This window comes from Phyllobates terribilis, unplaced genomic scaffold, assembly GCF_046119375.1.
Source record: "Phyllobates terribilis strain yellow unplaced genomic scaffold, ASM4611937v1 Scaffold_1__5_contigs__length_1240528914, whole genome shotgun sequence".
NCBI classification, from domain to species: Eukaryota; Metazoa; Chordata; class Amphibia; order Anura; family Dendrobatidae; genus Phyllobates; species Phyllobates terribilis.
Window position 1 is genome coordinate 1,126,896,456 of NW_027362761.1, and position 13,567 is coordinate 1,126,910,022.

The window sequence follows — 13,567 nt, forward strand, 5'->3', positions numbered from 1 at the left end:
CATTCCTTTTTACACAGTTGATGTGATGCCATTAATGTTGATTTTTACACCGAGCGTTTTGTTGATCACAGTCACGTTTAGCACAAGCCAATAATTGGGAACAAGCGTTCTTACTAAAGCTCATTCTTTAATTATCGGCTTATCTAAATGGACTTCAAGTGCTTTTTTACAGAATCGAAATTGAGGAAATATACTAAGATACACAGATTGCAAACCGATACATAAAATATAGTGTACAACAATGCAATCTCCATATACAAACATTGTCAGTATGAGTAGTATAAACTATGGCACTCATAGTTTGCCATAATATTTATATAGCGCCAACATATTCTGCAGCACTTTACAAGTCAGACCATTTACAGACATTATCACTGTCCCTATTGGGGCTCACAATCTAGATTCCCTATCAGTATGTCTTTGGAGTGTGGGAAGAAACCGGAGAACCCGGAGGAAACTCACAAACACTGGGAGAACATACAAACTCCTTGCAGATGTTGTCCTTGGTGGGATTTGAACCCAGGACCCCAGCGCTGCAAGGCTGCAGTGCTAACCACAGTCACCGTGCTGCCCATATGCCATAAGCGAGCTTGTAAAATGTCAGATCTATTATATCATCAGTCAGCAGTACCTACTGGTAATGTGACGTGAAAGCATCTGTGACTAATAACTGCTCAGAAATGATGCTGTAGACCAGGTAAATTCACGAAGCTAGATCGAGTGCTGACACACTTGCTACATTAAATAATAATAATGCTCTGTTGCATCATTCATTTTAGAATTTGAAACTGCCCAAGGAAGTTGCATCAGAACAAAGACTGTCAGATGCGTCGTGGAATAATTTTCCAAAAATATTCTCTGGAGAACTCTACCTGCCAGAAGGCAACCTGCCTACTGTACAACTTATTGGAGAAATAACAGTGCTGGGGCTCCTTTTCAGAACTTAAACTGTAATAAAGGGCCCAAAGGAAATATTAATTTTTTACTTTTATGACATACAAATAGGAGAGGAACATCCTCACAAAAAAGATACACATTAAAGATCCAGTATTCTCCTCTCCCGAGCCAGTTTGTGGTTGGAAATATTTATTATGTAGCTGTATCTAATAACTCAATATATCTAGATGAAATTTATATGGAGAATTCCTAATTGTCAATAACATTTCATACAAAGTGTGAAGGTCTGAGGTTGTGGTTTGTGTAATAATCACCTAGACAGGTTAACAATGCAACTATTTTTTATTCCTTACAATACATGGTTTTACAACTCTGGGTAGATGGCCAAAATACATTGTCCCCAGTCCACAAGATCCCCTCCCTGGGGCCTGTAGTCCCACTGCCCCCGTACCAGGCGATACTCACTGTCTCCCAACTTTTGGTTGGCCCACAGATTTCATACCTCCCGCTAGTATAGTCTGTAGTTGCGGTCCACGATCCTCCAGATGACAGATAACACGACCAAAGCACATGTGTCTAGCAGCAACAGTCCTTAAAGTTCCTCAAGTCCAGACGACAGATCCTTAACCGTAACGTGTGTCCAGCCCAGCCGACAACCAAATTCCGTAGGCCATCCATACATGGGCACCAGGACCTCCGCAATCGATCCTGATTACCAATCTTGGGTCTGGCCTTATGTATGCATAAGATCCAGCCTGCACGTCTTCCTCTGCTTACAGTCACTGACATTGATTCCTGAGGCTGAACTGACAAGCAAGCAAATCTCTAATAGAACACAACAATAAGATTGACGTAACCGGTGCTCCGTGCTGGAAAAAGTCTACATCCGTTAGAGACGCTGCCTCCGCTCTACTTGCATTGGTCCAATAGTCTTTAGAACAAGGCCAGCTCCTCACACAAAGGAATAAATTAATCCATTACAGTCGTGGTCAAAAGTTTTGAAACGGACACAGTAGGTTTTTACAAAGATTGCTGCTTCAGTGTTTTTAGATCTTTTAATCAGATGTTTCTGTGGTTACTGAAGTACAATTAACTTGACAAATACATGAAGTTTATGCAAAGATGTTGACTATTTTTCAAGACTTTTACAATTCGCCCTCATAGCTCGATATCCGCTTCTCTGCCAAATCCTGATGGTGATAAACTCCAAACACTGATTAGACAAGAATGAGTTGTCATCAGCGTCTGTGTTTATCCACCCACTTTTTGAAAATTGACAGTAGGTTCTCAATGTGATGGAAACCTTAGGAGTTTCGTGTCCATGGATCCAATATTTCAATGTTTTTTTTTTACCTAGCCACTTAGTTATCACTTTTGCCTTGTGACATGGTCTCCATCTTGCTGGGAAAAGCATTGTTCGCCCCAAATTGCTCCTGGGTTGTTGGATGAAGTTGCTCTTAGAGGATGTTTAGATCCCTTTCTTTACTTCTAGCAGTGTTCTTATCCAAAATTGTGAGTCCACTCCTTTTGATGAAAAAGAACCACACACGTGAATAGTCTTGGCATGCTTTACTGTTGACATCACACAGGACCCGTGGTGCTCACCTTTTAATTTTTCCAGATGTCTAAAACAGTCTGAATGAGGCTTCATCAGAGAAAATAACTTTTACCACCGTCCTCTGCAGTCCAATCCCTGTACTTTCTTCAGAATTTCTCTGTCCTACATATTTTTCTTGGAGAGAAGTGGCTTCTTTGCTTCCGATCTTAACACCAGGCCAGCCTCCAAAAGCTTTCACGTTACTGTGTGCAGATGCACGAACACTTGCCTACTGCCATTCTCGAGCAAGCTCTGTACTGGTGTTGAATCGATCCTATAGCTGTAAACTCTTAGGAGACAGTCCTGGCACATGCTGGACTAAGGCACACTGAAGTAGCTTTTACAACCTTTGAACATCTCTCTCAAGTTCTTGATGATCCAATATTACCATGTTTTTCAGACTATAAGACGCACCGGACCATAAGACACACCCCAAATTTTGGGGTGGAAAATAGGAAAAAAATATTTTTTATAAGATGGGGTATGTCTTATAGTCTGAATAGATATCTTACCTGGTTTTGCGGTTAAGCGAGGGTCACAGGAGGCAGGGTCCTTCAGGAAGCCGGTGGAAGAGGAATGCTGCGGACCCTGGGTGGGAGAAGGCGATGCTCCAGCAGCGGGGGAGTTGCGGTAGTGGTGGAGCAGGATCCTCCATTCCCTCCCTCAGAAACCTGGCGGCTGCAGCAGAAGAGGTGAGATGCTGCGTTGCCTGTGCCTGGCTGGGACCCGGCCTCGGGCTGTGAGCAGCGTGCGCTGCTTTCTGGCGGCGGTGCAGCAGAGCGGCTTTCTGGTGGCTGTGGCCATCTTCCTGAAGCTGTGATTTACAGGAAAGGGCCACCTGAGCTCCCAGACTGTGCATGTGTCGGCTCGGGCAGCCATCTTCCTGTAGATCACGGCTTAATGAAGATGGACACGGCCAGCCGCTCTGCTGCACCGGCTCACCGCACCTCCGACAGAATCTCACCTCTTCTCCTGCTGCTGCCGCCGCGCTCCTGAAGAAGGGAGGGAACGGAGGGGCCCTGCCATCCCGCTACACCACCACCGCAACTATCCAGTAAGCTACGTTCGGACCATAAGATGCACCCCAAATTTGAGGGGAAAAAGTAAAGTTTTATGGTCCGAAAAATACGGTAAATGATTGAATTAGTTGCAATCTTACAAGCAGCAATGTCCTTCCCTCTAAGGTCTTTTTGATGCAAAGTAGTCTTAACTACTTGTTCTTTGGCGGTAACCATGGATCACAGAAGAAGGCAATGATTTCAAGCATCAGCTCCCTTTTAAAAAAAAAAAAACAGTCTGTTCTTTCAATTCAACCAGCGTGACTATATCATCAGATTCCTTGTCCTCGTTAACACTTTCTCCTGGGCCAACAAGATGTTTGCGAAATGATGTAAGCAGGTCAATTTGTAGCCAGCCTGAAAATCAGTGAAAACTTTTCTTAAATTAATCTTCATCACAAGGAATGACTTTGCAATTCATCTCATCACTCTTCATAGCAATTTAGAGCTAATGCAAATATCACTATAAAAACTAAAGCAGCAAACTATATGAAAACCAAAATGTGCAGTTTCAAAACTTTTAGCCATGATGAGTTTATGTATTCATTAATCGCAGTGTGTTGACGTCTAGCACATGTATATTGACCACATAGCACATGGACATTAATACTAAAGGTGATGGTAGAGGTGTGAGGCAATAGCTCAATGTGACCCAGTAGTGTGTATGAGCCCACACATGGCTGTAGAGAGGTGAATGTCTAACAAAACCCTTTAGGGATGAGAAATCATACAAATGACCCAAAGGGTAAATAGACCCAACTGAAGTGATAATGTGATTAACACTTGACTTTTATTGTGAATAAATATGATTAAAGATTACACTAACTCAGGTGGTATTGCTGTGTAGCATTTCTTTGGGACTACTCTATGGGATATCACGCTCCTAAAGCTAATTTATACCCTACCTAGATTAATGGCTGCAGTCCACTAGCTAGGATAGCTTTTATAAGGACAATTATAGATGTCAGTTGCTACACCACTAGAGCTCATAAATTCACTCCTAGGCTCCTCGACAGTTTCGCCATGACTGGCTTCCTCAGGGGACTGAGGCTAGACGGAGTTAAAAATCAGAGTGCAAGGTCGTTTAAGGCTTTTGTTGTGACATCATTCATGAAATTAACAAACCAATCAGGTGTTCCCACATATTGTGTCCAATCAGAAATAAAGCTCTTAATGTGTCACGCTGACAGCCCATAATAAATCCTCTAACAAAAAGGATATTCGTAATTGGCTATGTCTGTTTGTGTCACCTGATGATCACAGGCCAATTGCCAAACAAGGATTGTGATGATGTCACAATGACATGCTAAGGTCCTGTAAAACAGACCACATTTTGTCCCATTGTATCATTACTGTGCAGGTCCCATTAAGTTTTTTAACCCCTTTACCCCCCCAGGGAGGTTTGCATGTTAATGACCGGGCCAATTTTTATAATTCGGACCACTGTCACTTTATGAGGTAATTACTCTGGAACGCTTCAACGGATCCCCCTGATTCTGAGATTGTTGTTTCGTGACATATTGTACATCATGATTGTGGTAAAATTTCTTTGATAGCTCTTGCGTTTGTGCAAAAAAACGGAAATTTGGCAAAAATTTGGAAAATGTAGCAATTTTCAAAATTTGAATTTTTATGCCCTTAAATCAGAGAGATATGTCACACAAAATACTTAATAAATAACATTCCCCACATGTCTACTTTACATCAGCACAATTTTGGAAGCAAAATTTTTTTTTTTTGATAGGGTGCTATAAGTTGACCTGCGATTTCTAAATTTTCCACCAAAATTTACAAAAACATTTTTTTTAGGGACCACATCACACTTGAAGTGACTTTGAGGGACCTTTATGACAGAAAATACCCAAAAGTGACACCATTCTAAAAACTGCACCCTTCAAGGTGCTCATAACCACATTCAATAAGTTTATTAACCCTTCAGGTGCTTCACAGGAAGTTTTGGAATGTGGAAGAAATAAATGAACATTTAACTTTTTTCACAAAAATGTTACTTTACATCCCATTATTTTTTTATTTTAGAAAGGGTAACAGGAAAAAATGGACCCCAAAATTTGTTGTGCAATTTCTCCTGAGCACGCCAATACCTCATATGTGGGGGCAAACCACTGTTTGGGCGCACAGCAGGGCTTGGAAGGGAAGGAGCGCCATTTGACTTTTTGAATGTAACATTTGCTTGAATAATTAGCGGACGCCATGTTGCGTTTGGAGAGGCCCTGATGTGCCTAAACAATGGAAACCCCCCCACAAGTGACACCATTTTGAAAACTAGACTCTTCAGGGAACTTATCTAGATGTGTGGTGAGCGCCTTGAACCCCCAGGTGCTTCACAGAAGTTTATAACATTGAGCCGTAAAAATAAAATGTTCACATTTTTGCAACAAAAATGTTTTTCTTCCTCCAATTTTGCATTTTCATAAGGGTAACAGGAGAAATTGCACCATGGAATTTGTTGTGCAATTCCTCCTGAGCACGCCGATACCCCATATGTGGGAGAAAACCACTGTTTGGGCACACGGCAGGGTTTGGAAGAGAAGGAGCGCCATTTGACTTTTTGAATGTAAAATTTGCTTGAATAATTAGCAGACGCCATGTTGCTTTTGAAGAGCCCCTGATGCGCCTAAACAGTGGAAAACCCTCACAAGTGACCCCATTTTGGAAACTACACCCCTCAAGGATTTTATCAAGGGGTATAGTGAACATTTTGAACCCAGAGGTACGACACAGAATTTGACATTAGGTAATCATATTGAATAAGTTGTCATTAGTCTGGAGCGCAAGTGCTCGCTACTTGAGTTTGCATCGGGTACTCGGGTATGCACCATGTATCGCGGGTGCTCGAATGACATGCTCGAGTCCCCGGCCGCATGTTTCACAGTTATTAGACACCCAAAAAAAAAAACAATATGCCAGGATCGCTCGTGCATGGCAGGCAATCCCCGAGAGGTGTTTTTGGGTGTATAACAGCTGCAAAACATATGGGTCGGGGACTCGAGCATGTCACTCGAGCACCCGTTATACTCTATGCATACCCGAGCATCCGATGCAAACTCAAGTAGTGAGCACTTGCATTCAACATTAGTCGCCATATCGTCGTCATTTTTTCTACTTTAGTTTTGAAAAAATTTAAATCCTAACCCTAGCGTTTATTTTTTACGCTGTTCGTGTGGTATAAGTGATTAGACGACTTTATTCTTGGGGTTGGTGCGATTACAGAGATACCAGATTGATATCGGGCTTTTATGATTGACAGCTGTCACACACTAAAAGACGCTTTTTTTTTTTGCAAAGACTAGTTTTTGCATCGCCATATTTTGAGAGCTATAATTTTTCCGTATTTCGTCTGACAGTCATGTGACGGCTTGTTTTTTTGTGGGACAAGTTGACGTTTTTATTGGTACCATTTTTGGGCATGTGACATTTTTTGATCACTTTCTATCCTAATTTTTGGGAGGGAGAATAAACAAAAACCTACAATTCCGGATTTTTTTTTTTTTATATATATATACCGTTCCGCGTGTGGTAGAATTGATAAGGCAGCGTTATTCTTCGGGTCAGTATGATTACAGAGGTACTACATTTATATTGTTTTTATGTTTTGGCGCTTTTACACAAAAAATATTTTATAGAAAAAATATTTTTTTTGTATCGCTTTATTCTGAGAGCTATAACTTTTTTATTTTTCAGGTCATCATGGCAACATCCGGGAAGCCGCGGCAGACCGCGTTGGACGCCGGCAGGAGGGGTGAGTATCGGCGATCACCTCCCCTTGCCCCCGCAATGCTGCGATCGACTTCGATCACAGCATTGAGGGGGTTAATATGCAGGGAGCGGTGCAAGACCACTCCCTGCACATTCACATCTGACACCCGGCGACGATCGCCCCTATGACCTAATAGTACGTCATTAGTCCAAGGTCACCATGACGTACTATTAGGTCACACGTCAGAAAGGAGTTAATTCAGACTAGCCTCAATCCCCTGATGAAGCTAGTCATGGCGAAACATGTCGCTATGAGTGAATTTTAATCAGCTCTAGTGATGTTGCAACTGACATCTATAATGGTCCTTAGAAAATTGTCTATAATTGTCCTTATCCTAGCTATGGACTGCAGCCATTAATCTAGGTAGGATATTGTGAGCAGGATTTATACTTTATCTATCCTGACTCCATTTTGATTTTTGTACATGTAACTCCTTGCTTTCTGAAATGAAGTTTGAGCCAGTATGTGTGTTTTTAGATAAGGGATCCCTTGGGAATGTCTTTGTCTAAAGACTTAGAGAAAACATAGGAAAGAGAAACAAAACTAGAAAGTTAGAGATTCCTAAACCCAAAAGATGGGTGTAGACAGATTTACCTTTAGCCAATGAGATGTATATACGTTAATGGCAGCACATATGTAGAGATAAGCTGAGCCAATTATATTGTTACCATATATGACTCAACCTATAAACCGCTGACCAATGATCTAAAACACAGACCTTCCTTGATGCTCAAAAGTATCAGTGTGGCTCTTCCGTGCACGTATTTGAATTTTACCATTTTAATTTGGAACAGGCACATCCCACAGTATGTGGAGACGACAAAACATATTAGATTTAGGAGTGATATCCCACAGAGGAGTCCCAAAGAAATGCTACATAACAATACCAGCCGAGTTATTTTAACCCCTTAATTACCGGGGACGTATTCGCATGCATATTTACGTACTGCCCGTTCAGTGAGGGCTGCTGCGCTGAGCCCTCACTGAACGGAGCACATGTCAGCTGATTCTTACAGCTGACATGTGCCCGCAACAGCTGCGGGTGGAATCGCGATCCACCCGCGGCTGTTAACATGTTAAATGCCGCTGTCAATCTCTGACAGCAGCATTTAACGTGCGCTTCCGGGTAGCGCGTCATAAGCCCCGCCCACCGGCGACCCCATCACGTGATCGCGGGTCGCCGATGGGTGAGCATGACAACCCAGGGTCTGCAGCAGATGCCTGTGGTTGTCATGATCTTGTCGCTATGAGCGCCACCTAGTGGTCGGCGCTCATAGCACAGGACCATTTCTGCTGCATGCAGGGGACCTGCTCATCCCCTGTATGTAGCAGAGTCGATCGGATAGTTGCTGCTTCTAGTCTCCTATGGAGACTATAGAAGCATGCAAAAAGTAAAAAAAAAAAAGTTTTTAAAAATATAAAAAAAAATTAAAAAATATAAAAGTTTAAATCACCCCCCTTTTGCCCCATTCAAAATAAAATCTAAAAAAAAAAAACCCACATACACATATTTGGTATCGCCGCGTTCAGAATCGCCCGATCTATCAATATAAAAAAAGAATTAATCCGATCGGTAAACGGCATAACGAGAAAAAAATTCTAAACACCAGAATTACGTTTTTTGGTCGCCGCAAAATTGCAATAAAATGCAATAACGGGCGATCAAAACATCGGATCTACCCCAAATGTTATCAATAAACATGTCAGCTCGGTGCACAAAAAATAAGCCCTCACCTGGCCCCAGATCACGAAAAATGGAGACGCTACGGGTCTTAGAAAATGGCGCTATTTTTTTATTTATTTTTTTTTTTACCAAATTTTGGAATTTTTTTTCACCACTTAAATATAAAAGAACCTATACATGTTTGGTGTCTATGAACTCGTAATGACCTGTAGAATAAGAAGGGCAGGTCAGTTTTAGCATTCAGTGAACGTGGTAAAAAAAATAAATCAAAAACAACTGTGGTATTGCACTTTTTTTGCAATTTTACCGCACTTGGAATTTTTTTCCCGTTTTCCCGTACAGGATATGGTAAAACTAGTAATGGCGTTGAAAAGTACAACTCGTCCCGCAAAAAATAAGCCCTCACATGGCCATATTGACCAAAAAATAAAAACGCTATGGCTCTGGGAACAAGGGGAGCAAAAACGAAAATGCAAAAACGGAAAATGCTCTGGGGCTTAAGGGGTTAATCTTTGTCAGACCATATGAAGCACAAAAAAAGTCAAGTTTTGCACAGATGGCTGTATGCACTCCTGATAAGGTCTTGGATGCTTCCTGGGAGCTGGTGGATGTCTTGTGGGATCTCTTTAAACCTGGCTCAGAGTATGGGTAAGGCCATACAACAGTTTTCTCCACATCTGAGCAAAACGGTCTGATTGTTCTGATCACTCTTATCAGAGTGGGATCAGTTTTGCTCTGACAAAGTTATTCCAAGTGTGGTCCGATTTTTTTAATAGACATGCTCTGCCGATTTTGATCAAACACTACCATCAAAACCGGACAGGTCTCAGATTTTTCTCTCGGACCACTCAGTCCAAGGAGAAAAAAAAAAAAAAATCGGACATGGGCACAGCCCAATAGAATAGAGTATGAGTGCTATCCATAAAAACCATATATGGCACTTGGCCATGAAAATTGGTTGTGCGCATGAGTCCTATCATGGAGATTCTGAACACTGCACCTCATGGCATGCATTAGTACAGTGTATAGCTACCACATGCCTGTATGCATTCCCATCAATGTCTAGGCATGCTCCTGATGAATCGAGCAGATTATATCCTGGAGGATTTCCTCCCACACCTGGATCAGGGCATTAATGAGTTTCTGGCCAGTCTGCCATTACTTGGTTGCATCAGGTACACTGATATAATTCTAACTGAATCCCGGTCTGGGGAATATGAGGTACAGTGAATGGAATTATTGCTTCCGGGAACTGCCTGCACATTCTGGCCATGAGTACGGGCAGTGTCCTACACCAAAAAACAAGGGCCAAGGGCTGCCACTGGCTGTGAGGATTTCATCCCATTACCTAAGAGCAATCAGTGTACTGTTGGCTATCATGTGAAGGGTTATGAGACCATGACGGCGCATCCCCAAATAATCATTGAACCACTGCCAAACCAGTCATGCTGGACGATATTGTAGGCAGCATAACATTCACTAGACTTTTTCACATCATACTGATCTCATGTCCAGAACTTGTCCTCAACTGTTTATAGAACAGACTTCCAATGGCAGACTTGTTTAATGGAGCTGGATTATGACCACGTCCCGCTACAGGACATCAGGTCCTTATACCACCCTCATGGAGTTTGTTTTTGAGTTTGGTGAGAAACCTGACCACCAGTTGTCTGCTGGAGGTCATGTTGTAGGGCACTGGCAGGGTTCTTCATACAAAGGTACAGATATCAATTGTTCTGCTGGGCTGATGCCCTTCCACAGTTCTGTCCGGTTCTCCATGTGTAACAACCCATGTCCTGTTATTTGCTCCATACTCTTATAACTGTGCTGGGAGACACCGCAAAATTTGCAATAGCAAGTATGGATGTGCCATTCTGAAGGAGCTGGGCTTTCTGTGAACTCTGTATCATGCTACCAGTAGTGAAAAGGACATTCGTAAAATGTAAAACTAGAAAAGAATCAGTCAGGAAGGATGAAAGGATCAAGTACTTATCTGTGGCCACCACTCCCTCTTGGAGGGTTGTCTTGCTGCAGATCACCTATTGTCATTTTCATTTGCAATAGAGCAGGTGAAATTAAATTACAAATCGCTTAAAAGAGATTGTCCCATTAACAAAGTACATTTTAATCAATAGATCTTAAAATAATAATTTCCACAATTGGATGTGTTAAAAAATTGTTCCTGTGCTGAGATAATCTTATAAATGTGCCCCTGCTGTGTACTGTGTAATGGATGTGTCTGACCGTACAGGAACATGGTCTGATCATACCACAGCTCCTGGGCAGGGGAGGAAGCAAAAGAATATACAGATATTACACCTGATATTACAGCACTCAATCATGTACCGAAAATAGAGTGCAATACAGACAACACTGGACATCAAGCAATACACCCACAATCATGGGGTTTCCTAACAATCCACATTCTCAACGCAGAATAGGCATTTGAGTCGTGTTGTGGTCTACTATTTATTATTCCCTCAAAGAACTCATCAGTGGTTCTATGGTAATGGCCCTGTATTGCAACCCTTGAACTAAACTAAAATTAGGATTCTCTCTTTCTCCATTCACAATGACCAATAGCATAAGCGTGGGAGAATTCTCCTGCGCTGTCAGTGACGTGCATGAGGTGAGCTGAGTTCATTGGACATGAACTCGGCTCATCTTTATGCCGTCACAGCCAGACCCTAAGGAGCGCAAGCATGCCTGCTCTTCTCAGTGTCTGCGGGATGACAGGCTGGATGGCAGCGTTCTGCTGCGGTCCAGCCTGTCATCTCGATGTAGCAGAGCTGAAGCTGTCGTGGGAACCATGGAAAGGTAAGGATGATGTTGGTTTATTATTTTTCTTTTATTACAGGAGATCGTTGGCTTCAGCTGGAATGGGCGTGACTGTAAGTATGGTTTAATTTAGAACAATAAAGAATTGTGTGTTTATTTCAATTAAAGGACTTTATTCTGGGTGTTTGTGTTTTCTTTTAACTTTGACTATGGGGTTAGTAATGGGGGTGTCTTATAGACGCCTCTCCATTACTAACCTGGGCTTGATGTCAGCTGGCATTATAAGCTGACATCAACCCCAGCCCTATTACCCCACTGCCACCGCACCAGGGCAGTGGGAAGAGCGAGGCTAAGTGCCAGAATTGGCGCATCCTATGGATGCGCCATTTCTGGGGCGGCTGACAGCTGGTGTTTCTAGACTGGGAGGGGGCCAATATTCATGGAACCCTTCCTGGGCTATAAATATCAACCCCAGCTGTCTGCCTAGCCTTTTCTAGCTACTAAAATAGGGGGGACCCCATGTCATTTTTTTGGGGGGTCCCCCATTTTAATAGCTAGTAAAGGCTAGGTATTCAGCTGGGGGCTGATATTAGCAGCCTGGGAAGCTCCGTGGGTATTACCCCCTTCCCAGGCTTCAAACATCTGCCCCAGCCGTCTGCTTAACCTCCGCTAGAGACTAAAATTAAGGGGAACCCCACGCCAATTTTTTTTTTTAATAAATCCTTTATTTTAACACTAAATGACAAGTACAGTAACCAACACTATCACTGTACTTCATATATATGTGACTGACATGTTTCTATCTATCTAATCTATGTGTGATGCTGTATTCTTTCTGTTCTAAATTGTCGGGTACCGGTGTTATAACTGTATGCTGCTGATGAATTGCCGGCCGGCTTTTTTAAAGAGACGGGTGCATGAAAATCGGAGGGCACTAGTGTGTTCCAATTGCCCTGTGTTTTTCATGCACCCTCCTATATACCCTGCCTGCCTATATATTCTGCCTGCCTGACGTTTAATTGAGCACCGTTCCCATCGATTTGGGCAATTTTTGACCTTCTGCAGACCGCCGGGGGGGACCGTCAGAAAAATGCTAGATTTTCCCATAGACTTACATTGGGCTCGTTGCTCGGGTCAAGCACCTAAGTATTCTAATGTGCTTGACCAGAGCATTTTAGTGCTCGCTCATCACTAATCATTACACATCACTCAGCCCCACACCTGCATTCCCTGTATTCTTGCTGAATAGGACGACTTCAAATCCTGGTCCAACTTGAAAATAAATTAAACTAAACCTGAGGCTCCTAATCCAGCCATGAACCAAGCTGAGGAATCTTGCATCCAATTTAGCCACCCTAGTTACTTGGTATCAAATATTTTGGGATCTTGCATGCTTGTTTCACCTCTACCCTCTACAAACCACAGCCCCGGGGTCCCTCTACAAACCACAGCCCCGGGGTCCCTCTACAAACCACAGCCCCGGGGTCCCTCTACAAACCACAGCCCCGGGGTCCCTCTACAAACCACAGCCCCGGGGTCCCTCTACAAACCACAGCCCCGGGGTCCCTCTACAAACCACAGCCCCGGGGTCCCTCTACAAACCACAGCCCCGGGGTCCCTCTACAAACCACAGCCCCGGGGTCCCTCTACAAACCACAGCCCCGGGTACTGGAAACACGGACACGTGAAAAAGGCCTAAGGAGAATTTTTAAAAGATGAAAAGTTCAAGCCTTAAATATAATTTGGTTAAAGCAAAATAAATGAAAAAAATAAAA